This window comes from Oculina patagonica, chromosome 8, assembly GCF_052425735.1.
Source record: "Oculina patagonica isolate OP01 chromosome 8, crgOcupat, whole genome shotgun sequence".
NCBI lineage: Eukaryota > Metazoa > Cnidaria > Anthozoa > Scleractinia > Oculinidae > Oculina > Oculina patagonica.
In genome coordinates this window covers 13959649-13984707 of record NC_135765.1, presented here as the reverse complement: position 1 = coordinate 13984707, position 25059 = coordinate 13959649, and the positions used below count along the sequence as shown (strand labels likewise).

At 39.2% G+C, this 25059-nt stretch overlaps 1 pseudogene across 1 annotated transcript in view; it reads left to right on the top strand.

Moving 5' to 3' along the window:
* The window catches only part of LOC144663854 (xanthine dehydrogenase/oxidase-like), a 69607-nt pseudogene extending 45062 nt beyond the window's left edge, over positions 1 to 24545 (top strand). The window contains exons 27-38 of the transcript XR_013572681.1: positions 825 to 890; positions 1809 to 1954; positions 5045 to 5126; positions 7037 to 7132; positions 7744 to 7872; positions 8603 to 8730; positions 9379 to 9493; positions 10537 to 10602; positions 12782 to 12970; positions 18885 to 18958; positions 20932 to 21025; positions 23886 to 24545. The product of XR_013572681.1 is annotated as a xanthine dehydrogenase/oxidase-like (transcript). The remainder of the gene's footprint in view (positions 1 to 824; positions 891 to 1808; positions 1955 to 5044; positions 5127 to 7036; positions 7133 to 7743; positions 7873 to 8602; positions 8731 to 9378; positions 9494 to 10536; positions 10603 to 12781; positions 12971 to 18884; positions 18959 to 20931; positions 21026 to 23885) is intronic.
* Positions 24546 to 25059: the final 514 nt, after the last annotated feature.

The window sequence follows — 25059 nt, the reverse complement described above, 5'->3', positions numbered from 1 at the left end:
TCGTCGTAAAATAACGTTCAGCGTTATTTTGATTTGTCTTTTTGACCTCCAATGAACTTCACCGACTCTGAGTGAATTTTGTCTCAGTTGAGACATGGCTTGAAATATGTAACGGCTTGATAGTATTTGTGTTATTTTCGCGTCGGTGTATCTGTAAAACCTTGAGAGTGCAGTAAAGCTGTCATTTTCACAGATGTTGTTTCACTCTAATTCGTGTTTTGTAGCCGTAGCTTTACTTTAGCCATGTTTCACCAAAGTGTCCGAAAGTTTTGTCCGAAATTTGGGGGAAATGAGATAAAAAGTGCCCAAAACTTTAATGTCTGAAATAAAACGTCCGAACGTTTTGCTACTTAATATCTATGGGATTGATATTTAGTGTACTTTATGTTCCAGCAGCTACATGTACAAGTATTCTAGCTTCCTCGATTAATCGTGCATTCAAAACATTGTTCTTCAATTCAAATCCGGCACCAGGCGTGATCTTGAATTTGAGAAGAAAAAAACGTACCTAGATCGGAAACCACAGGCAAAAGAGCCAACTGAGAGGGGCACATCATTGCTAAAATCTTTTAACAGTTTGCTTATATTAAAAGTTAAATGTGTCAACCCAGGTAACATCTTGCCGGAATTTTTTTCCAGCCCACTCTACACGCATGAATTTTTTTGATCACCTTCCTGTGCAGGGGTTTTTTTCTTGCCTGCATGCGCTTGCAGGATATATTTTTTAAATCGCTCATCCCTAATGGTTGGCCCATAGTAGTCACTTCTCGTAAATGGACGTTTCCTTTGATGTAATATTGACTTGTTGTGATTACGTTTTTCAGAGCATGATGTTTGCCGAGTCGTGGATCTCTGATATCGCCATTATCTGCGGAATTTCACAAAAAGAGGTAGGCTATATCTATGTTGCCGTTTAAATGGCTTAAAACAATATTTATTCTTTATAGTTTCTGTAACTTACAGAGTGATAAGCCACGAGAGTTTTAGAAATTCCCTCGCCTGCGTAGCTGGCGGTTTTGTTGGTGTTTGAAGCTCGAAAGTAGCTTACTGACCTACACAAGCCATTTATATGGAAAGAAAAATAAAAAGGAATCGCGCCAAGAACGGAGAACGATTACGTTTTATAATATGGTAGGGGCGCGTGGTTTAACTTTACAGTTAATTTGAGAAAGGTTATCGGTAAAAAGCGTAAAAGTACACGCTACAAGACTGAAAGTTAGTATGGGTAGACATAGAGGGCAACTGCACGTGCTGATTTTTTAATAAAATGGCGACATAACAAACGCGAATTTGCACGTTTTCTTTCTCTTCAGATATGTGGAAACAAGGTACTTTTCGAAGGTTTTACCTTATTATAGAAATATAACGAGGTATTTTAACAACACGAACAAAATTTACGCGTAAAAAATTAACGCAAATTTAGGAAAAGTTCTGGTCAAATGCTTTTAATTTCCTATAATAAGGTAGAAGAATTTTCAAAACTCAAAGATATGCAACAGTAAAAGTGAAGCTACAGAAAAAGACTAGAAAGGTCTCCTGATAGAAAAACAAAATCTTCACGTGCAGAAATACAAACTTGTACATTTCCTTTAGGTCAATATGCAAAATTTAAGTGAATACCCAGACCACCTTTTGTGCTTTTTATCGACCTTTCTCGAATTAGCTGTATACAATAGAGACCGGATGGTCTACATGAATAGTATTTTCTACCCAGCAAGTATTCCGTACCGGCACAATTACAGTATGTTGTGCCAAATAAATATACTGATATTGGTTTAAAAGCAGCTGTGCCTTTAATTTTTTAACAGGTTCGAGAAGTCAATTTTTACAAAGAAGGAGATGTAACGTATTTTAACCGAGAGCTGACCGGTTGTCGCATTCAGCGTGTATGGAATGAATTGATTGAGAAATGCCATTACGATAAAAAACGAGAAATCGTCGATTCCCTTAATAGGTCAGTTCAGACTGGGCGGTAAGGTAGTATGCCGGAAAGCTCTGTAGACAACTCAGAGCAGTGCGTAACCTCACGCGGAGGGGGAGGGGGTTGTGGTGTCGTGGTGGGCTCTGTTTGGCAGTGACGAGGATTTTGCCCCCCGGGGGGGGAGGTACTCGAAAAAGTTTTGTACGGGGAGGCTCCGCCCGGAGATCCAACCCCTTACCCTTTTATATACCATTTTGATAGAAAAGGTACCCCTTTTGTATACCTTTTATTGCAAAAAGGCACCCCTTTCATATACCTACACGACATCACATTTACCTAAAACGGGAAGTTTTCTTGTCATTTTTATGTAGCGCTTAATAAATTAAGACGACACAACCAAAAGTTGCGTCTGCTCGAAATATTTATTGTAAAGGCCTTTTAAAACATCATTATGGCCGATTTCGCTACCCTTTCATATACCTAAATTTGTGAAATCCCTACCCTTTTATATACCTGTTGCCTGAAAAAGCTACCCCTTTCGGGCGGAGCCTCCCCGTATAGGCCATTATAGTGAGTACCCCTCCCCCCCGGGGATTTTGCCTGTATCTTTGAAAAATCTTGCTTGGTACCACTAAGCGTACGTACCCGGAGCTCCATTCCAGTTTTCACAAATGCGTCACTCTATGGTACCTCTAAGGAGCAAGTTGCGAGATTAACTTATTTTCGAGTTGCGAGTTTGTGAGTCGCAACTTGCAAAATAGCCGAAAAACGAAATAGCCAACCCCGCAAATAATTGTCTAGAAGCGATTTTTGTCTTGGACGTGGCTCTTGCCCAAAAAAAGAAATAACATTAGTATTTCTTAGGCTCAGCTACGCTTCCAAACGTGATTCTTGTACAGATTGTTCGCTTTCACTTCACTTTATATGCGAATTTCCCCAGCTCGTAAACGTTAGGAAATCTCAATCGCAATCTCCTAGTTTCTATTTCACTGAAAAAAATACGCTATTAAGGAGGCTCGATGTAGTTTTTTTAGCCGAAGGGTGGTGTTTTGAAAATTAAAATTATCTAGGAAGCCAATGTTCGATTTTTGCCAAAATACACCATTATGATCAAATGTGACCAAATTTTAATTTTTTACCCGTCACTTAGTCACAACGGTTACCATAGCAACGATTGACGTTTTCTTTTGTTCTCAAACAAGCTTGATTTTCTCGAAATCTAGACTGACACTTGGTGTTTATTTTTTGATATGTTAAAGTTTAGTAGATTGACTAACTGTTGACGAAATTTTAGAAAAATCTGTAAGAGCGTTTTCAAGTAAATCAAGAATGAAATTTTCAGAAAAACACCGTTTTAATATAAAATAGGCGCCTTAAAATTGTTTCGTATTATTTGAGCACAGTTTCTCTCACTGAAATATAAATACTTACACCATCAAAGACCATTAACTAAAAGCGAAAGACTTTTTGCTTTAATTTGTTAAAATATATCGACTGCCGATTGTAAGAAATTATAAGAAAATACCAAAAACTTCATTCTTGATTTACTCTAAAACGCTCTTACAGATTTTCCTAAAATTTTGAGCACAGGTAGTAAATCTACTGTACTTGAACATATCGAAAAATGAATACCAAGTGTCAGTCTAGATTTCGAGAAAACCAAGCTTGTTTGAGAACAAAAGAAAACGTCAATGGTTGCTATGGTAACCTTTGTGACAAAGTGACGAGTAAAAAATTAAAATTTGGTCATATTTGATCATTATGGTGTATTTTGGCAAAAATCGAACATTGGCTTCCTAGATAATTTTAATTTTCAAAACAACCACCCTTCGGCTAAAAAAACTACATCGAGCCTCCTTAAGATCAAAACTACGTGGGGTACAAATGTATATGAACGTTTTGACTTAATGAGTTCTTTTTAATAAAGAAATAAAAAGCGCATTGTGCTTTGTTGAGTTATACAAGCACGCGGGAATTTTTAACAACATGAGAGAAGTGCGCAGAGACGAACGAGGCGCAGCCGAGTGCTTCTCGCACTTCGGTTTGATGCACGGGGCTTGACGCAAGCAGCGTGCATTATTTATGGGTTAGAGACTGTTGTGAGTGTTTTGTTGACAAATACACGCACGCGCTGGCCGCACAATGAACGAGAAATTTTCAATACTACACGAGGCGTAGCCGAGTGCAGTATTGAAAATTTCGAGTTCATTGTGCGGCCAGCAAGTGCGTGTATTTGACAACAAAACACGAACTAACAGTCTCTAACCCTTTTAATATACAATCTGAGTACACTGCAAGAAAAACACGATTCACCGAACTTTGAAGTAGACTTTTAATGAATAATAATAATAATAAAAATTTGAGAAGTACATAATTATACATGCAGGCTGTAAAGATCAATAATACAGAAATCCAAAATAAGCTGAAAAATAAATAAAGCTCAAAATAGTCCATTAAATTGTTCTTTAGCTGGAGTCGTTCATAAATACAGTCAGCGAGAAGCTTGTTCAAGGTGAGCCGATCGCTTTTACAATTGCAAGCCAGCAAGTCAATCGCACACAAAAAATTCAGCTTCAGTTTACCTTTGAAAATGAAAACACTCCAGGTTGTCTTCTTCTTGGTTTTTTTTGGTATTGAATCGTTGATAATTTGAGGAATATCTTTTTCTTCCATTTTTGCAAGCCTTGAAGCTGAAGACATTTTCAATAATGCACGATTTTTGTGCATTATTGTCAATACTGCAATGTCGGAGTTTGCTGACGACAGGTAAAGGAAAATCACGTGATCGATTTTAACCAATGGCGCGCGTGGATTTTGGACAGTGAACGAAGATTGTATATTAAAACTCGATAAAGCACGCGCGTGGCGTAAGCCGCGTGCTTTATGGAGCTAAAATGAAGTCGAACTGACCAATTAGAGTGTGCGGAATTCCTCGAAAATTTTATAGTTTGTTATAAAGCGCCGTGTCTGAATTTACTGATGGGCTCATCTATTCGATCTATTTTGTATTCATGGGTCACTGTTTGCAAATTCGGGAATGAAAAGAGAAATCCAATTGTTGTGTTATTTTTGTTAAGTTTTTTTTTTAATTTTGTTTTTACTGTAATGTGTTTTTGCTCGAAGGGAAAATCGTTGGAAAAAACGCGGCATTGCTCTCACACCCACCATGTGTAGCATAGGGTTTACAGTGAGCTACAAAAATCAGGTATGCAATGTACTTTTAAGACTGCTATGAGCATGCGAGATTTCCAACGTTAATCGAGCTACTTTGTAGGAAAGTAAAAATCCGCGAATAAGAGCCTGCATTTTCCCAAGTTAGCCTAAACAGGTTCTTACATAAATGGAAATAAGCACAAATTTAGGCTATTTAGGTACTCAATAGTTTCTTATTTTTTCAAGAAAAATTTACATTATTGTTAATAGAGTTTTTACTTGTATTCATGTATTCAGCCTTTTCCTTCCGGAAAAATTCCATACCATTTTATCTATATTTTGAGATTGTTTCAATACGTAATATTTTATAATTTTCGACATTGCATTGCAACTGGAGTGATAATGTCCCTTAGGTGTCTCCAAAGAGTATATCATACAACACTTTATTTAAATACGGGATGCTAAACTTCAGCTCAAATACCCGGGGGGGGGGGGGTTACTCCCATATATGGGCTATATAGGTATGTGCCGTGGGATAGGGTATGGAATCCAAATCCTTATATTTAGACTGTTGTGTACACACGGTACGGTGCTTGTATTTCGAGCTTAGGATACCGTTGGTGATTGCTCTTTTTAAGGTGGCTCAACTGGATTTTCAAGGGGTAACACCGGTCAAGTTTGAGAATTGACTACGTCGCCATTAACAATGCTATCGAAAAACGATCACCACATTTGTATTAGATAAAGATGAAACTTTTTTATGACCAGTGTTATATTGACATCGGAGTTGCCATAGCGATGAAATGACATCATTACGTTTTTACTTTCGCTCGTATTGCTCGGCACCAGGAGATTTTTTCGAAAATCGCTTAAAGGAGCTTGTACCACACATAGCTGCCTCGATGTTGGCAAAGTTTGAACAAATTCTATGAGAGCGTTTTCGAAATATTTGGGGATGAAGTTTTCGGGCCTATAAATACAGTCAAAAACATACTAACGAGAAAATCGGGTAATATCTAAAGAAAACGACGCGCCTGTTTAATGTACATGAATTTTTTTGCTGAAGTCATGCATGTGGATATGAAACTTGAAAACAATACCCGTGAATAATGAGGACACTCGCTTGTAAACACGAAATCTGCGAGAAAAAATCAGTACATTGAAAGCCTAATTTTACTGCCTTAAATGTTTTCAATGAGCTTGAAACTTGCAAGCTTTATCAATTGATGACAAACCTCAAGGTTGTCAAATTTTTAAAAAAATTCATCGAGCGGTTTTTAATTTATTGTCTTTTTTGTAGGCAGAGACCAAATTATAAACAAAAATGGCAACAAGCGCACCTGAACGCACGCTCATCAAATTCTTTTTCTCGCAATCGACCAAAGCAATCCCCGCCACTGTTTCACACACTTTTTTAAATGGAATCAAACTACTATAAGATGAAATTGCAATTCACAGGCGCGTCGTTTTCTTTAGATATTACCCCATTTTCTCGTTAGTATGTTTTTGACTGTATTTATAGGCCCGAAAACTTCATCCCCAAATATTTCGAAAACGCTCTCATAGAATTTGTTCAAACTTTGCCAACATCGAGGCAGCTATGTGTGGTACAAGCTCCTTTAAGCGATTTTCGAAAAAATCTCCTGGTGCCGAGCAGTACGAGCGAAAGTAAAAAACGTAATGATGTCATCTCGTCGCTATGGCAACTCCGATGCCAATATAACACTGGTCATAAAAAAATTTCATCTTTATCTAATACAACTGTGGTGATCGTTTTTCGATAGCATTGTTAATGGCGACGTAGTCAATTCTCAAACTTGAGCGGTGTTACCCCTTTGAAAATCCAGTTGAGCCACCTTAAAAAGTGTTCAGACGCATTTGCATCCAGAGTATAGTTATTCAAATAACTTTGTTTTGCCGGTGACACATTTGTTTTTAATGTGTTCTTGATTTCTGGGCAAGGGTGCGGCTCTGGTTCATGTGTACACAGACGGATCAGTTCTTGTCACACATGGTGGAACAGAAGTAGGACAAGGACTTCACACCAAAATGGTGCAGGTACGATTCACTTTAACAAAATTAAGTATCCATTGTTTTATTACAACGAACATTTCATAGATTCTTGCTTGCAGACTACTTTTTTCTGAAGATTCAACAAGAGTTTATCCCCGCAAGCGTATAAACCGTCGCGTCCCACAACGTCACCTCATACTTCTATAGGGGTCATTGTGTTGTGTTCTTTGGCAAAACACTTTACTCTCAATGGATACTCAGTAGACGAAAAATAGGTACCAGCGAATGTACAGCTCAGGGGGGGGGGGGGGGGGGGCAGTAATGGACTAGCATTCACAGAATTGGGATGGACACCAGAAGGCCAAAGAGCGAGAGGGAGGCCAAAGAACACTTGGCGAAGGACGGTGGAGAAAAAAGGAAACAAGGCGGGACGGCCTTATGCGCCTACTGGCGGGACGAGACTTGATGATGATATCCAAGGGTTTCAGTAATAATCCCAGTTACTTTATTTGTAGAAACCAGCAATAACCAAGAAGTCAAGTTTAAGTGACTTGGAAGCTTAAAAGCAGCTTCTATAATAGAAGTTACTAATCTTTATTTTAATAACAAAATATAATGCATATAGTGATGACAATTGCTCAATTTCTTTTGTACAGATAGCAGCTCGGTGTTTTAGTATTCCTGTGTCGAAGATTCACCTCAGTGAAACAAGTACCAACACAGTTCCTAACGCCACTCCAACGGCAGCTTCGGCTTCGACTGATCTGAACGGCATGGCGGTAAAAGTAAGAACAACAACCTTTAATGTATTCTTGTACTTACATGAAGACAAATAGGAAAATTCAATAAAGTAAGAGTACTGGCTGCCTGGAATAACCATAGGGGCTAGTGGAGCCAGGAAGCCAGTTGACATTAGCATTAAATAAATAAAAAGTACAGGTCGGCAAGAGAACAGATACACACATGAACAAAAAGAAAAAGAAAAAGCACACTATTAGGGAAGTCTTTAAAGTTATTATCACATAGGAATACAAAATATAAAAAAAACGAAAAACACACAATAGATGGCTATGACAACTTATAACACATAAATAATTATAAACATATTATATAAATTGTAAAAGAAAAATATTGAAACTTAGAGAAGGTTCAGAACTTAACATGGGACTAACTATCCAATAATTCAGGAAATGACACACCAACAATTTAAAGGGACTGTGTCACGGATTTTAGTTAAAATTAGGCATGGGAAATGACCATCAAATTCGTAGAAATATACAAAAATAACCTTTTAAAACAGCGAAAGAATTTCAGGTGTTGCATTTTAATTTAAGCCGATAATTGCAGATTATATTTTTATATTTTTTATTAAACGGTGTCCTTGTTTAGTGTCTTTGTGGGAATTTGCTACTTAAATCTGACACTCAAATAAAAGTTATTATTATTGTTTATTATTATTATTATTATTATTTTTAATTTATTGGTCTGTGAACTAACAATGCTGTGTTCTTGCAGATTGCATGTGAGAAAATATCGGAACGGCTGAAACCTTATCAAATGGAAAATCCAAAGGGAAAGTGGGAAGACTGGGTACACGCAGCCTATTATGACCGCGTTAACCTTTCTGCTAATGGATTTTACAAGTAAGGATAAGTACCAATACACTCTTTCTTCTCTAAAAGAATACACCTCATAAGAATATCGAGGCTTAAATTGGCGAAATTTTACGAATATGTTAAGAATAAACTCGAGGTTGAGATTTTGAAAAGTATATAATTTTTTTGTGTTGAAAATTTGTAAATACACTGATACAATTATATGTTTTCATTTTAAACGTATATAATTAATCCTTTCTCTAAAAGGAAAAACTAGCAAAAAAAGCAACAAAAAAGCAGCACTAGTCGTTTGTTTGATGCTGGTAACACTTTTGCAAGAAATTATCATGACACCAAACACTTGTAATTGATAGAGAGATGCGTTCAGTCGATGTCCACAATCTCACAAAAAAAAAAAAAAAAACGAGGCCATATCCAGCCAAATTGACCGAACAAGCTTGGTGAACACCATTTTTCTTGCGGAACATCGCAAGCAATCCCGAGCGGACAAGATAACCCCATCTTGCGGGATGTTGCGATTGAAAAATCATGAGTGCGTACAAGCGTGGTAAAACTATCTAAACGTAACGGCGCAAAACACAAAGGGTTGGTAAGGAGAAAAATTTTATTGAACAAGTAAAGAGTTACAAAATAAAAGGTACACAAACCAATTTCTTTTTCACTAATGACCGACAGATATCCTGGACTCAACTACGACTTGGACACCAATTCAGGCCGAGCTTATCCTTATTTCAGTTTTGGCGCTGCGTGTTCTGAAGTGGAAATTGATTGTCTGACAGGCGATTATCAGGTACGTGCCTTACAGCAGTATAGACACATGTACACTTGAGCAGCTATTTTTTCCCCCGGAGAGTATATTACCTGTGAAAGCTGATCACTGTCACTTCCAGTAATATACGATTTGCTCCTTATTTTATGACATGTACCTTATTGTTACTTATTTTCGCGGTCACTTAATTTCGCGAAAATGGAACGGGCATATTTCGCGTGACTTAATTTTCGCAATTTGGCCTAAAAATACGTAATTAAGATAATAATACAATAGAAGACGTTTGAAATTAATTTTCGCGGGTCTATAATTTCGCGATTTTCTGAAAATCGCGAAAATCACGAAAATTAAGTCCTGTGAAAATAAGTAACAATAAAGTACACAAGTTTTTTGTTCAATATATGCACATGAAAAATAATTCCTATTTGAACGAGCTTTTTTCGGATTTTTCTGACCCTTGTACTAACCATTTCACCATCCTGGTTCTCCAGCAACATGATCCTCTGACCCTGTAGTTCTACCTGTGCCTGAATTTGCCCAGGCGCAGAAAACTTCCTTGCCAGTGGTAAGAGATTTTAAAACATATTTGGATCTAGGACCTAGGGGGAGGGTGCAGTGAGTGCACTTTCTTGCCAGTGGTTAGAGATTTCGAAACATATTTGGATCTAGGGCCTAGGGGGGGGGGGGGGGGTGCAGTGAGTGCACCCCCCCCCCCCCCGAGATGACCTGCGGCTTTCTTAGGCAACTGGCATTCTGCAAAAAAAGTCAGTTACATCATCCCTTGGTGGAAAGACTTACCCCAAAATTAAGGCAAGCGACTTCTTTAAGCGATTTTAAGGCAAAATTGGGTCGCCACAGTTGTAAGTAAAACATTTTTAAAAAAGAAGCGTCCATAACTGTTCCATTGTTTTGAAACCAAACACTTGTAATTGATATCATCAATATGTTGATGATAATTTTAAAATGGCTGATGGAAATACCGAAATACCGAGTAACCCAATCGTATCCTATCGAAAATATTTTTATAATTACTGATGTGGCTGTTAATTTTGTGTGTGCAACAGGTTCTTCGCACAGACATTGTAATGGACGTTGGTACAAGTATTAACCCAGCTATCGACATCGGGCAGGTCAGTAAAGCTATTTCCGGCAGCTTCTCCTAATTTACTTCCAGTAAGAGAAATGCGCCTCCCATTTGAGGTGTTTTTGTAATAAGAGCCCATATTCCAATAGGGTAAAGTCTACGTACGAGCCTAGTGGCCAATGCATCAGGTCGAAGTTTATCCTAGTCGCTTCGTAGCACGAAGCGACTAGGAGTATTTCTACTCCACCTGGATGAGATGTTAGTCCATCGCGGAGTTAACCCCCTGCAGTAAATTCTGTCTTATTCCCATTTATACACCTGGGTGGAGAGCGTCACTGTGAGAGTAAAGTGTTCTGCCCAAGAACACAACACAGATGACAGGGTCGTAACCAGGTATATGGGATCAGGGATCACAGCCTCGGGATCGGGATCATAGACCCGGAATCCCGGGTCACAACTCATGGGATCCGGATCGGCCAATCAGATGGGATCAGAATGGAATCAGGAATTAAATGTTGCCACATTTTGGGGATCAGGAATCAAAATTTAGAGCTAAAATTTGGGATCAGCGATGAAAAAATATACCTGGTTACGATCCTGAGATGACCCATCACCATCTCTTTTACTGTATTACCTTGGTGATGTCCCGTTGTCCTGTCCTTCGGATAGAGTTGCTTGTTTGTGATCTTCTGGGGCTATTATATCCTGTATATCTTTCTCAGGCATGAAGTGTGGAAACCTGCCATGTTACACGAGGCAATTTTCTCTGTAACTTGCAACGCAGCAAATGTTTCACGTGTAACGCCCCATTATGGCCAGAAAATCCGGACACGCCGAAGGCGCACGCGCTAGTTTCTTTGGAAATATGGCCGCCACACATCTGAAGACTTTGTATGGGATAAAATAAAAAACGTGAAATTGAATGACCTGGAACAAGTGCCGAATTACAGTCGAGTTCCTGAACGTTTCCTCGGCTGATTCTACAGTTGCATTTCACAAACAAATGTTCCTGGCTTTGGTTTTTATTTCCGAAGCTTGGTGTGGCTTGGCTCATACAACGCTTCATATTCAATAGGCCTGAATCATTAAAACAGTGATTATGATGCATCGTAGTGGGTGAAATAATCTTAATATCCCAAGTGCGGCGATCGCTTGAGAAAAAGCATCATATGAAGTACCATACGCCAAATTTTCACTGCTTGGGGTGACTTCTTCGCTTTGCAAATTTCTTTCAAAAACCATGAAAATCCCATAATGAAACGCAGGCGGCAGTCCACGTTAAAATCCAAAAATGCCCTGTCTTTGAACATCGATATTTCAGCCGTCTTTGCTCTGATTTTGCTGCAAAAGCCATCGTTTGAAGGCTCTTTTGCTCCAGTTTTATTATCGTGCAATATTTTTGACTAGTGGTTCCCTACTACACAAAATTTCCTCTATGTAGGCCTCATTCTTGTGTATCATCGTCGATGTATATGGGGCCAAAGTCAGGCTTTCGAATAAGCGGCTATTACCAACTTTCGTGACCGATTAGTGTATGAAATGAATATATGAAAGTCATATATTTGTACTGCGAATATACATTTTAAGCAAATGAAAGATCATCTCAGTAATGTTCTCAACTTAAGCAGTTGAGAAAAGCAAGCCTGAAAAAAATTCAGGCTTGAACGGGAATTGAACCCATGACCTCTGCACTAGTAACGCAGAGGTCATGGGTTCGATTCCCGTTCAAGCCTGAATTTTTTTCAGGCTTGCTTTTCTCAACTGCTTAAGTTGAGAACATTACTGAGATGATCTTTCATTTGCTTAAAACGATTAATGTACGATGCATCAAAATTCGCCGACTGCAATTTGCGCGATTTCTGGCCAACCTTAGTTGCAGGAAAGTAGAACCACCCGTTACATTTCAGTCGCAACGTAACACTAACAATCGCAACTTTCAACTCAATTTAATTAGAATGAGCCATTCAGAGCACATCCTTTGCTCGCTGGATCTAAGAGATTCAAGATGATATTTTCTAACGGGTGCGCTGCAAGTTGCGAATAAAAATTGCCAGCGTGTGACACCCCTTTTTGCAACTTGCGATGTTTTTCAACGGTCATCGTTGCGTCACAATTTGCAAGGAAAATCACTTCGTGTAACATGGTTTTAAATTTAGAGTAAGCAAATACCAAGATTAATGTTTCTATAACATTGTTTGTTAATAATTTATTCCTGATATTTTTAGGTCGAAGGTGCTTTTGTACAGGGTCTCGGCTTGTTTACTCTGGAAGAAGTGTGATTCTCTCAGACGGGCCGTCTAAGGACAGCAGGGCCTGGGACATACAAGATTCCCGGATGTGCAGACATACCTCTGTATTTCAATGTTCATCTTTTGCGAAGCGCGCCGAACGAACACGCCATCTGCTGTTCTAAGGTTCGACAAAAAAGAAATTTTGCGTTTTATTTATAACAGTTGTACGAGTAATTGAGGGAGCAGGGATCAGTGTCTCATGTGGGTAAGCGCTCACGTCCAACTACTGTGGCCTGATTTTATTCCGGCCGGAGATCATATATGTGTCTTGTGTTTGTTATTGCTTCTCTCCCCTGCTCCGGGGGTTTTCTCCGGGTTTTCCTTCATTCTAAATCCAAATTCGATCTTGATTTATTGAACGCCACAGGATTGACAGCATGTGTTTCGTTCATGACGGGGGGAGGATTGTTCGGATTTTCGGATCAATAGATCAAACACGCCACGCCATGTTTTCACTTCGAGGAACAACAACATCCGGGACTTTATTGACGTCAGATCTTATACATATTAATGAGATCATCCTAACACCCCCACTTGATCTCTTCCTATGTATGTTCTAAAATCACATGAACACGGTCATATTGCTAAAATATAAACATACAGCTTACTATCAGTTGACAAATGAGTAAAACTATAACAAAATATAGAACTCTTGTACATTACTTCTACATTAAAACTCAAATGTCTTAAGAACCAAAAATATAACTCTTGAATTTTTGCAACTTAATCTTCGTAACTGGTTTGGTCATGACATCAGCAACCATATCGGCGGTGGGACAATACTTAATGATTACTTTGCCTGCATTCTGCACATTGCGAATAAAATGGTATCGCACATCAATATGTTTGGATCTCTGTCGATTGACTGGATTCATGGACAAGGCAATTGTCCCCTGATTATCCTCAAAGATCAAAACAGGATCATTTACCTCACCAACATCATTCACTATCTGAATGAGATACATGCCCTCCTGAACTGCCGCTGCCAGGGCAATGTACTCAGCTTCACAAGATGAAAGAGCTACTGTTGGCTGCTTTCTCGACTTCCAAGAGATAAGTGGACCAGCTTTATTCAAACTGAAGCAGTACCCACTGATGCTGCGTCTGTCATCTGTAGATGATGCCCAATCAGCATCACTATAGCCTATCAGTGTAAGACCATTGTCACATTTCCTATAGCACAGTTCAAAGTCAAGGGTCCCCTTTAAGTACCGCAGTACATGTTTCACTGCTACCCAGTGTTCCTTTGTGGGATTAGTTAGAAACTGAGACAGTTTAGTAACAACCCAGCATATGTCTGGTCTGGTGCATGTCATAGCATATACCAAGCTACCCACTGCTTCACGGTATCGCTTTGGATCAACAGGGTTTTCACTGCCAAACTCAAACTTCTGCTCAGAATGTGTAGGTTTTGGTTTACAATCAGACATCTCAAATCTCTCAAGCACCTTACTGATATACCTCTTCTGGTCCATTTTTACAAAGCCATCACCTTGCTCAAAGTGAATACCCAAGAAATATGAAAGTCTACCCAGATCTTTCATATGAAACCTCTTGTTCAACATCTCTTTAGTTTTAGACAATAACACCATGTCGCTTGCTGCTATAATTATGTCATCCACCCAGACAAGCATAGCAACAAGTCCACTTCCAACCTGTTTGGTGTACACACAATTGTCAACAGGGCTTTGTACAAAATCATTCTCTTGCAAGAAACAGTGTAGTACATGGTTCCAATTCCTACCCGACTGCTTCAATCCATACAGAGATTTGTTCAACTTATACACAAGTTTCCCTTCACTTCCCGGGGGAACTTCAAAGCCCTCAGCTTGATCCATATAGATCTCACAATCAATAGGGGCATTGAGATATGCCGTCTTCACATCCATCTGATGCAAAATCAAATCGTGTTGTGCTGCCATTTGCATTAGCACACGCACTGATGTGAGATTAGCTGTTGGTGCAAACGTCTCCTGATAATCAACACCTCTCACTTGACTGTAACCCTTAGCAACATACCTTGCTTTGTAAGTTTTAGCACCATTTGAACTTTCTTTGATAGTGTACACCCAACGGCCCCCCACTGAATTTTTGCCCTCTGGCAAAGGAGACAAAGTAAATGTGTTATTCTCAGTTAGAGAATTCATCTCTTCCTTCATTGCTGCCTCCCAGTTACTAGACTCAGGTGATTCCATAGCCTCTTGGTAAGTTTGAGGGAAAGCAGAAAATTTGTAACAGTAATCTACACTCGTCAGTACCTGATCACTATCCTTCATGTTTGTGACATAATCTCTCAGGTAAGCTGGGGGTCTTCTCTCCCTCGTGGAGCGTCTCACACTTTCATCACGAGGCTGTGAAGTAGGACTAGATTCATTCTCAGCCTTAGGTCCTTCAGCAAGTTCATCCAGACCCTCTCCGGATCTGTCAACATCAGATTCACTACAAGTATCAGGGTTAGTATTGTGTCGTGATGGCATGAAATCATCATCACCCAGTGGAATTTCAGTTTGGGTCTGTCGTTCAACATGTACCCCTCTCCTAGGGAACTTCACCACCCTGTACTTCATAATCTTGCCCGTCTCTGGGATTAACACCAGATAGGCAGGACTCTCTTTATCATACCCAAGGAAAATCCCTTTGGTGCACCTGGGATCCAATTTCTTCTTATTCTGCTTATATGCATAGCATTCAGATCCAAAAACTCTCATGTTTGACAAATTTGGCTTCTTGCCAGTGATAGCAAAGTATGCAGTTTGCTTAAGGCGGTTGTTAAAGCACCGATTGCGAATGTACGCAGCTGCCATTACCGCATAGGGCCAAAACCCTTTGCCCAGATTGGCTTGCAGGAGTAAACACCTTCCCATCTCAAACAAGGTTCTCCAGTGTCGCTCTGCCGTCCCATTTTGGTGGGGAGAATGGGGTGCAGACATTTCATGCTTTATCTTATTTTTCTCCAGCAGAGATTTAAATTCCTGAGAAATAAATTCACCACCATTATCCGATCTAATACATTTGACCTCTCCGTATGGTGCTGTGTCTGCTAAAAACTTCTTTGTTGCAGCTACAGTGTCACTCTTACGTTTCAGAAAATATACAAAAATTGCTCCTGAATAGTCATCTGTAAAAGCTATGGAATATCTGAAACCCTCTCTAGAAGCTGGATCGATAGGTCCAGCCAAATCTGTATGAACTAATTCTAATGGTGCAGTAGCACGAGCATCAGGATTCCTATTCCTACTTTGGGTCATCTTTCCTTCAATACAAACATTACAATCTTGGGGTTTACTAGAACTACTATTACTTATTTTCATACCTTCCACTACACCTTTTAGTTTCAAGATGTCCTCATAATTACAGTGTCCTAGTATTTCATGCCAACCCATCAGGTCACAAGTATAATTAACAGAGTCAGTGTCATTCTTGTCGAAGGTACTAAGATAGTACAGTCTACAATGCTTCTCGATGTTAAACTTGGTACCATCCTTGTAAACTAATTTAGCAGAGTCAGGATTGAAAGTCACTGAAGCACCTCTTTCAGTCGCAGCTTGCACTGAAAATATGTTCTGCGGGTATGCAGGAATGTATAACGCATTCTTCAGTGTTGCACTGACATACTTTCCAGTGGTATCCATGATGGTTATCTCAACATCCCCTCTCTTGAGTGCCACGTTGTTGGATCGTGTCCCATCTGCTAGCTCGATGTAGTGCTTTTCTGGTGTGAACTTGTCATCAAATTTGCTGAATTTGGACTCGTCATTGATGATGTGAGTGGTCGCACCGCAATCCACCAGTAGGGCATTTGGCTTCCCAGTAGTGTTCCCATTTACATAGGCATTGGTCTCAAATGCAAATGAATGCTCCACTTCCTCATCAGAATCCTCCAAAGTCTCAGAAGCCTGACTGACTTTGTCGGTCTTGTTCTTTCTTTTGCGTCGACATGTTCTGTCACTGTGTGATGAATTATGGCACGTGTTGCACCAGTGCCCCCGTCCGTTCCTGCCTTTGTCTTTATTACCACAGAAGCGAGCAATGTGCCCTGGCTGGCCACATTGAAAACAGGTGATATTTGGCTGGGATTCTTGCTTGTGTTCAGTTTTCATAACTGAGTGATTTCCCGTCGCTATACTCGCTCGCTCTGTGTCTTCGAAGCTTCGTAAGGCCACTTTAAATTCGCCAAATGTTTGTTCTTTCTCGCTCTGAGTAATAACGACAACAAACGGCTTGTATTCTTCTGGTAGGCCTTTCAGTACCATCGCTATGAGAAGGCTATCCGTCACGGTTTCACCGGCATTTTTAAGAGCTGTTGCCGCGGTCTCTGCTCGTATGACATAGTCTGTCACTGTCTCGTGTGCTGACTTCACAAGCGAGGTCAGTTCCGTGTACAACGAGATCACTCTCGGCTTGCCTGTACCAGCGTAGTGTGCTCTTAAAATCTTTAATGCTTTCCTCCCGTCATCCTGTGCATCTCTCATTACAAGGGAAAGGCTTTTGTCGTCTAGAAATTGTATTAACTCCGCGAAAGCTTCTTCATTCTTGGCTGCATTAACGTCCTCAAATTCAGCCGTAGTGATCGTATCCTTCAACTTTTGCAATCGCATGTATCCGAGAAACTTGACTTCCCATTGCTCATATTTCCGTTCATCCCCATCGAAGAGTAGTCTCCCGTACCTTGACCTGGGCCCATAACCTGTTTCGTTCATGACGGGGGGAGGATTGTTCGGATTTTCGGATCAATAGATCAAACACGCCACGCCATGTTTTCACTTCGAGGAACAACAACATCCGGGACTTTATTGACGTCAGATCTTATACATATTAATGAGATCATCCTAACAGCATGCACTACCACTACCACTACCACTACCACCTCCACTGCCACTACCACTACCACTACCACTACCACTACCACTACCACTACCACTACTACTACCACTACCACTACCACTATCATTACCACTACCACTATCACTATCACTATCACTATCACTACCACTACCACTACCACTACCACTACCACTGCCACTACTACTACCACTACCACTACCACTACCACTACCACTACTACTACCACTACCACTACCATTACCACTACCACTATCACTATCACTTTCACTACCACTACCACTACCACTACCACTACCACTGCCACTACTACTACCACTACCACTACCACTACCACTACCACTACCACTACCACTACCACTACCACTACCACTACCACTACCACTACCACTTCCACTACCACTATCATTACCACTACCACTATCATTACCACTACCACTACCACTATCACTATCACTACCACTACCACTGCCACTACTCTTACCACTGCCACTGCCACTGCCACTGCTACTGCTACTGCTACTGCCACTGCCACTGCCACTGCCACTGCCACTGCCACTGCCACTGTCACTGTCACTGCCACAGCTACAGCCACAGCCACAGCCGCTGCCACTGCCACTGCCACTGCCACTGCCACTGCCACTGCCACTGCCACTGCCACTGCCACTGCCACTGCCACTGTCACCACCACTACCACTACCACTGCCACTGCCACTGCCACTGCCACTGCCACCTCCACTACGTTTACTTCTAATACTGCTACTGCTACTGCTTTTCTGCTGCTGCTACTGCTACTGCTACTGCTGCTTCTGCTGCTGCTACCGTTACTGGTACTGGTACTGGTACTGCTACTGCTGCTGCTGTGATAATGATAATGACGATGATGATAATTATAATAAATATAATAATGAAATATATATATATCCTTTATATGTATCTTATCTGCAGTTATGTGTTTATGAAATTGTAACCTTAAATATCAATGACTGGATAAAAAGTTGCTAGTTAAAATCATACGGTAAATAAGAGCCAGCGTCATTAATATTAAACATTGATGGTTTGACTCCCTTCTTAAACTCACGTATTGAGCATTTACTGACTAAAAAACATTTAATTTATTACTTGTATATTTGTTTGACTAATTGATGAACCAGAGATCTAAAGACACTAGCAGTCGGTGTTTTGTTCAATTCAGGGTGTTGGAGAACCTCCTCTGTTCCTTGCTGCTTCAGTATTTTATGCCATTAAAGATGCCATTATGAACGCCAGGTCAGTATGAGTAACATAAAGGCGGCGGAGCAGAGTGGCTGGGGGGACTGTAGCCCTCCCAAGCGAAACTTTAGGGGGCTCAGCCTCCACGTTTTGGTGACAAAAATATCGCAAGCGCTGCGTTAAATTGGTTTGTCAAGATATTCCGTCTCGTGAGTCAATTCAAACATCTTTGAAACTTCCTTGAAAGTCATCGGGAAACTTCGTTATCTTGGGAAAAGTTCAAAAAATGGTTGGAACATTCGTTTGGCCTTCAAACAGCAATCTGAGAATCTTCGGAAATCTTCGGTCTAGAAACTGCTCAGAAAACAAAAAGTTGCTAGAATGAAAAAAAGTTGTTCTGAATATGAAAACCTGGCGAGTACCCCACGTTCTTAAACGCTCCGCCGCCTTTGGAACACCTCAGATATGTCCAGGATTGAACGCTAATGAGATGCATGTTCTTTGTCATAGATATCACAAATGGTCCTCATTGATAAAAGTATACAAAACACACCTGATTCTGTCAAATATGAAGTAATCAATATGCATGGCAATGTCAAATAACCCAGTCAAACATGTCAAACACAAACTTATTAAACAATACTTGCGTTCAATACTGACCCAAATTAACTGAAGCAAAATGTTATTCTACCAGAAAGTGCACTTTCGATTAATTTTGTTTATATTTTGTGCAAATAATGGTTGGTTTCGGGGTTTGGAATTTTATTTCCGTCCGCTGTTACTCTAAACAACAATAATCAGCAACAAGCGAATGTTTTACAAGTACATCGGATGCACCGACATTGTAAGATGTAGTGTTCTGCAGGAAATAGAAGGACCGCTTAAGGCTGGTTTTTGCCAGCGACGGATTCGTCAGCGCAGTCGTAGGCTCGACGGAATCTGAGTGGGACGAGTCAGCACGTTTCCATTTTCTTCCGATTCCACTTATGATTTCGTGCGTCCGTCGTTTATGATTCAGCCAAGTTGGATTGTCAGATTCCTAAGCAGAAGCGAAAGAACAAACCGATCACAATGCTAGCCAGTTGTCACGCCCTCCGAGTCCGAGTGATTCCTTTTTGCTTGCGACTCTGAAAATCTAATTTTCACTAGATCAATAGCGACGGAGTCATAAGCAGAATCAAAACTTTGCATACGTATCCGTCTGTCGAGTAGACTTCACTCAAAATAACTATTATGAACAGACTTTACTCATAAGAACTATTATAAACAGACTTTACTCATAAGAACTATTATGAACAAACTTCACTCATAAGAACTATTATGAACAGACTTTACTCATCAGAATTGTTTTTTAATATGTAGTTGCGTACATTGCGGTCAGCGGTTATGACATTTAGGATAGAGCCCGTATGTAGAGCACATGGTTAGTTTTTCTCTTGTGTGAAGTTTAGACCGCCATTACTACAGTTGTTGTTCTTTATTCGATGTAATTTCTACGGCTTGAAGCATTACAGTATTATTCTTGTCATCTCTGCCTACACTCTTTATTTACGACTCGTGTCTACGCGACACCGTCGGCTTGATTTCGTATTTCGTATCCTATCGGCTCGCCATTGTAAACGCCCATACAGATCTCCCGCTCATATTTTATCTAGTACATATAATGGAAGGCCAAGAACCTTTTCCGGATCGAACAAATTATAAAATGTAAATAAATTTAATTTCTTGATGACTTTCTCCTTTTATATTTGTGCCTCAAGAGGTACAAGAGAAATGGAAGAACTCATATGGAACGATGAGCTTACCGGACAGCGCGGGCCGCCCCATACAGACAGTCCCTAACAAAACTTAGGACAAGATATTTTTGCAGTTGATTCTGTATACGCAGACTGTGTAACCCCTTTGGAGATTGCGCATTTCTTTATGTGTTGCAATATTTCAGTCCAGCCTACCCATTGCCAATTCATTTCGGAGTCCCTAAGATGCTTGTGTGGGATACTGTTTAGTAATTAATTTTATTTTTAATATAGGGCTGAATCAGGTGTTGAAGGGATCTTCAGACTGGACAGTCCTGCTAGCAGTGAGCGCATTAGAATGGCTTGTGTTGACCAGTTCACTGAACAAGTAAGACTTGCAGTTACATCTTTTGTATACTCCATTTTTATACAGTAAAATCCCGCGTATCTACAATTTTCCAGGTCAGGCTAAAAAGGGTCTTAAAAAGGTTCTAATTCTTTCTTCCTGGAACAGGTCAAGAGAATAACAATGCAATGCAATGCAATGCAATGCAATGCAAAACAATGCAATGCTGGATCTTGGAGCATACGGGTAGTCAAAATTTACATCGTGTTTTATACAGTCATCATGTCATCATGTTTTATATAGTGTTCGTCCCCGTATCAAAGAACACGCGTCCGCCACAGCTCGGCCCATATTAAAATATTTCTGCTTTCATTCGGCAACATATCTTAAAAATCCAGCGTCAAATCTCACAGTACTGTTTACGTCTAATACACTGCATGTAATAACTCCGTACAAACCAAAAATCGGTAAGATTCAAACAAGCAACGGAAGCAATCACATTGTCATATTCCTGATCAACGCCTAACTGGCTTCATTTTCAAAGACAAAAAGTGGTTTATTAATTAACTTTTAACCGTTATTCATTAATTCAAGAGTAAACCAGGCTCTCTCGGCTATAAAATCAGGAAAGAAGCAAACATTATAAAGGAAAACGGACAAGGAATGTGCGTATGACATTGGCCGCCATTTTTTTTTTTTTTACATCGTCGCCCTAGCTGCGCCGCATGCGGTCTGACCACAGGAGCAATGTTTTCGCGGGAAATGTGTTTCTAAAAAAATATACGGGAAAGGGTTGACTCAAGGGCACATTACGTATGGAGGCTCCTGATCATGGGCTCCTGACACTCCCCAGCAAGGCATTTCGGTGTTTATGATAAAAATAAAAATAAAAATAAAATACGATAAAAAATACAGTAATAAATAAATACAGCAAATACAATTTTGCGTTCACGCACACATTTTAACGAGCGCTTGCGTGGGTAAATAAAGTATTGTTGTTGTTGTTGTACTATAAGAAGTTAAAAAATTGCGAAAGAGATTATTTCTTAATTAATTTTCTTTTGAATTAAATTATTCCATAGCGAAACTTCATCTTAATTTGGAAAAATCTTATTTACATTTACTTTCAACACACTAATTTACATATGCGATTTCTAAAACCGGTTTCGTCTAAGACCTCGTCATAGCGAAACTGTTCGATTTAAAATTAAGGTTCTTTGTCCTGTAGCTCTCTTAAAACACGGTATGCTCAGAAGGCAGGAACCTCGAGTCACAATTTACCTCTCCTCGCCTTAAGGACGGGGTTAATAGGGATACGCAAATCCGTCAATCTGTGCTTTTTTTTGGACAAATCCGTTAATTCGCCACTACGTTCGTTTAAGTCCGAATCCGCGTTACTTGAAACTTTGTGTGGTATAATTTCACTGTAACGGATAGTAGACGTTGTTTTATGCCAATTTTTTAAGAATTTTCCTTCCATTGCTTGTTTTTGCGACAATTCCTCCAACATACCGACAAGGACCGACCAAAGTGATTCGAACGTCGTTTAGTATCCGAACTTCCTGACACGAAGAGTCTGGAATCCAAGCCAAAATTCTCAGCTAATCTGCGATCCGCTGTATATATCACAAAATTCCACAATCCGTGCGCTTTTTAAGGCCAAATTCGTCAACCCGCAAACTTATTTACGCTCCTCTTTAAGGAAAGTACGGTGGCGTTAGGGCCATAATAGAAACATGATTTTTTTTAGGGACGGACTTAATTTTCAAATAAAAAAACGATGTTTTAAAGCACTTTCTTCCTTTATTACACTTGTATTATTACACTTGTAACCGTGATTTACACTTCGAACGGGAAATTTACACTTACAACTGTAGATTTGCACTGATCACTGTAAATGTTACAGTTATAAATGTAAATTTACACTTATAACGTACTTACAACTGTAAATATACACTTATATCTGTAAATTTACACTTATAACTGTTAATATACACTTATATCTGTTAATTTTCAATTACAACTGTTAATATTCTATTATATCTGTAAATTTACACTTATAACTGTCAATTTACACTTATAACTGTAAATTCACAATTATTCACACTTATAACTGTATATAAGTGTGAATTTACAGTCATAATTGTAAATTTACATTTATAAGTGTAAATTGACAGTTATAAGTGTAAATTTAGTTATAACTGTAAATTCACACTTATAACTGTAACTTCACACTTATAACTGTAAATATACAGTTATAAGTGCAAATTTACAATTTTAAGTGTAAAGTTTCAGCTATAAGTGTAAATTTGCAGTTATATAAGTATAAATTGGCAGCTGTAAGTGTAAAACAGTTGTAAATGTACAGTTACCTAGAATTATAAGTGTAAATTTACAGTTATAAGTGTAGAATTTACAGTTACAAGTGTTTTTTTTTTTTCAGTTGTAAGTGAAAATTAAATTTTGTTGTGAGTGTCAATTTAAAGCTAGAACTGTAAATTCAAAGTTACAAGTGTAATGAAGATAAGTAACAGTGATTCTGCGGTTAATTTTTAGTGCTTTAAAACATCGTTTTTGAATTTGCTAAATTAAATTAAGTCAGTCCCTAAATAAGTTGCCTACAACTAATTTTAAAACATTTAAGACCAAAAATCTGCAAAATCCCCGTGACGAAGCTCCTTTAAAAATACCTTGATGGGTAAAATCTCTGGAGTTTCGTCCTGACCATTCCCAAAGTGAGAACAAAATGTTCCATTTACATCCCTAATGGAGACTACAAGCATCGTCGCTCCCTCCATATGCCTGATATGCATGAAAGTACTGGCCCCAGACTTGGTGTTTTATAATTTAGGCGATATTCTGCCATTCCAATATTAAGACATGTTTTGTTCTTTTTTTACAGTTTACCTCTGTTGCAGATCCTAGTGTGAAAGACTTGTATAACATATACCCTTAAAAAGAAACACGGTTAAATGCCTCTTTACCGAACTGATCTGAGTAGCTAGGAAAGGAAAGGCGCTGATATGCGATGACAAGTCTATAAATCGTATTTACCCTATTCTTACTAATTTTCGCGTGTACTTAACTTCGCGAAATCTCGGAAGTCGAATTTCGCGGGTATTAATTTTTGCGATTGCAAGAAAAAATTGTCAGTGTTTTCTGAATCAGTCGTCAATGACAAAAGAACTTTTGGAAAAGGTCTGGTTCAATGTAACTACAAGGAGGCTGCAAAAAGATAACTTTTGTGATCGTACTAAGCTCTAAAAGAGGTATTGGCCAATTTACAAGCTGATTAAAACGGTTATCAGAGGAAGGGTGTTAGTCAAAAACAAGACGGAAAGATTTTTTTAAGAGTGGATAGTTTCCGTTCCAGAAATTCAAAATTTAATTGTTTTGATATAAAAAATGTGGTATTAATTTTCGCATGTTTAAATATCGCGAGAGGTTTTTTTCGCGCGTATCGCGAAAATTAGTAAGAATAAGGTATCACAGTTTTCTAGATTTTGATTGGTTCTGAGTGATTGGTTCTTTTCATACCCCCCCCCCCCCCTCCAAGAAAAAGTGGTCCCCTTAATCGGGTTATCCATCTGCGCGTCAATTAGGTGCACATGAATGGGTTCTTTCTTGCTGTTTATTCCACTGTTAGACTTTATTTTGAGAGGGTCACACCTAACTGTAACTGAAATTAAAGGTGTTCCTGAAAAATAAATCCTATTAGACATTTTAGTGTGTAGTGTCGCTTTATTTTACGAGTCTAGTTTGCAAAATACTAATGACGAGTAAAAATGTACAGCGATACTACACAATAAAATGTCTAATTAGAGATTTATTATTAAGCGTTTTCTCCTAAAACACTGAATTTCCACTGTTTTTGAATCACTCGTGCGGTTAGGAGTAATGCAGAACCTGTTTAACCGGTCTTGTGGAGTACAAATATCGTGAGATATTTGTACTCGTTTCGCGCGTTACTTGTATTCCATGAAGCAGATTAGGATAATGAGATTATTTAGTAACGGATTACACGCCCGATTACTCTCTGAATTGTACTCCACTCAGTCCAATTATCATTGCTTATA